The 2,734-nt window shown below is 32.6% G+C and overlaps 1 long non-coding RNA gene across 1 annotated transcript; it reads right to left on the bottom strand.

The window, feature by feature from the left end:
• Positions 1-506: 506 nt before the first annotated feature.
• On the bottom strand, positions 507-2,384 carry LOC128028623 (uncharacterized). Its single transcript, XR_008187178.1, has 2 exons — positions 2,242-2,384; positions 507-1,354 (listed from the first exon to the last, which is right to left on the bottom strand). It is a non-coding gene; the product is annotated as an uncharacterized LOC128028623 (long non-coding RNA).
• Positions 2,385-2,734: the final 350 nt, after the last annotated feature.

Below are 2,734 nucleotides of genomic sequence, written 5' to 3'. Positions count from 1 at the left end.
GTCCTTTGATTTAACCCATGATAAAGTTGTGTTCCAGCATAAATAAATCATCCCTGATCTTGTGAGTTGTGATATATCTGATGTCTATAATCTCATCAAACGTCATGAAAACAGCACAACACACTCAACTTCTTCAGTGAAAGCCTGCAGCTATATAAACCTCATTAACATAAACCTCATAATAGCAGCACAGCTCATTTATAAGCTTGCCAACTGGATGCCGAACTATACACACACTGAAGATATTGAAGACAAACAGACTACTCAACATTAGCATGTATTATATAATATAAATTGGAAAATAACATTAAATAATAGTAATATATATATATATATATATATATATTAGCATCCAAAAGTTTGAGGATGGTATAATTTTTTTAAAGATTCAATTTGATTTATTTCCTTTCATACAGCAAGGATGCATTAAACGGGCAAAATGCAAAAAAAGTAAAAGTGACAGTAAAGACAATCCTGGAATAAATGTTTCATGATTTCCACGAATTTATAAAGCAGCACAACTGCATTCAACATTTATTATGAAAAGAAATGTTTCTTGAGCAGCAAAATCTCATATTAAAAATTTCCGAAGGATCGTGTGACACTGAAGACTGGAGAAATGATGCTGAAAAATTAGCTTTGCATCACAGGAATAAATTACATTGTATAATATATTCAAATAGAAAACACTTATTTTAAATTGCAATAATATTACACAACATTACAGCTTTTACTGTATTTTGTGATCAAATAAATGCAGCTTTGGAGAGCATAAAAGACGTTCAAAATCGTACCAACCCCAAACTAATGCCATTCATAGCAGTTGTGATGATGATATTCCTCATCTCACAATAATAATGCTCTATAGATTTACACAGAATTTTAAAGCAATGATTAAAGCAATAGTTTACCTATTAATTTGCTCCATGTTTTATTACTGAAGGGAAGGCTATGTTTAGGTCAATAAAACATGCTATGAAATGGCTTCAGAAGAAATATTTCAAACACGAGGACATAATTTTAGGAGAAAATGATAACCTAATTTTTATATTTAATTTTGCACAGGTTGATAATGATCGGATCACTCCAGTCTCAGACTGTCAACACAACACTTAACTATTCTGGTTCTACTTTCAGAACAATGTGACAGTGAATCGTAACTGGTGGATTGTTTTGTTGCTGTGCTGTCAGTCAGAACAATGTGAACGCGTCTGCTTTTCAGGTCTCATGATTCCCGCTGAAGCTCTGACACTAATGAGTGTATTACTGCGGATGGTGTGGGTGTTTCAGAACGGATGCTGCATGCCTTCAGTCCCTGTCTGAGACGCTGGGAGGGGGAAACTTTGGACTGCTTCTAATTATGACAGATAAAAGAGAAAAAAAAAAGTTTTCAAATATGTCTCTCTTAAACCCTTTCCAACTTTCTAGTCTTTGAGTATTTTTTAATTTGATCCACGATCCTTAATTTCTTTCTCCATTGCAAATAATCAAGTCAAAATTGCATCAGGCAAGATTGCTACAAATGCAACACACATAAAAAGGTAGAAACCTCTAAAGATAGAAGTGTTTCCAACCCACGTTACATTCCTAAAGATGCAGAATCCTGAGGCACTCTGGCCATCATTACAACATCAGCGTCGCCCTTCCTTTAAATATACATGAACAGCTCTGCTCTTCTCTCTCGATTGTGGAATGATCAAAAGCAGAAACATGAAAGAATCTCACACTTTATGAGAGCAGAGATTAAACAGTAGGCATGTAAAAAATGCTGTCTGAAAAGTTCAGATTAAATTATAACTCCCAAATACCAACTTTTTAAAAAAAAATTAACATGATTAATCAGTTTTCAACAAAATACCATTGCTACTATAGCTAGTTATCGGATAAACTGAAATAATTTGGTGTTCTGAATCACAGTCAATAAACAGGTAACGTTAAAAAAACAAAACAGCTTTTGACTTGCAAAGTTTGAAGGATTGCAAATTGCCTCAATTTGAAGAGTTAGGCTTCTGTTTACACTATTTACACATCACTTCTGAACACAATTTTCTGATTTTTCACATAAAAAATTTAAAAGAAATCGATAAATTCTTGTTAAACAACGTTAAATACTCTTCTGATTCTAATTGGCCAGAGTGTCTGTGTGCTTTTTCTCATTATAAGTTTTGTGGTAACTAGTTTCCTTATTGCACAACTCCACTTTTTACTGAGCAGTCATGTATTATCCGGTTAGTTACTCACCAAAGCTAGTCCAACTGATACATCTCCAACTGGATCTGTAGATGCAAACCTGAAGAGACATTCTCGAATGTTTGTGTTGTTTGGAGGGAAGCTATGAACCTACAGCAGCGTGCTAAAGTGCTTCCACGTGTCTCCACAAGAGGGCGACAGTCATCGACACAAACACTCAAATAAAAACGTTAAAAAAAATGTTTTAATTTTGATGCGTGGGTTACTGACCTGATGGATGCAGTTGTATCATGGTTACAGTAAAATTATATATATATATATATATATATATATATATATATATATAAATACTTTAAATTGCATTCCATTTGTTCAATAACCATGCATCAAAATAATAGGTGAACTTATATTTTGTGTTTGTGGTGATGAAATAACATTTTATTTAATTCAGTATTAAAATAACTTAAATTATTTAAATGGATTGCATTTAATAACATTAAATCACCTATAATAAATTATACATACTAAATTATTATTATTTTGT

This window comes from Carassius gibelio, chromosome A15 (genome assembly GCF_023724105.1).
Source record: "Carassius gibelio isolate Cgi1373 ecotype wild population from Czech Republic chromosome A15, carGib1.2-hapl.c, whole genome shotgun sequence".
Taxonomy (NCBI): Eukaryota; Metazoa; Chordata; class Actinopteri; order Cypriniformes; family Cyprinidae; genus Carassius; species Carassius gibelio.
This window is presented reverse-complemented; position numbering and strand designations above follow the sequence as displayed.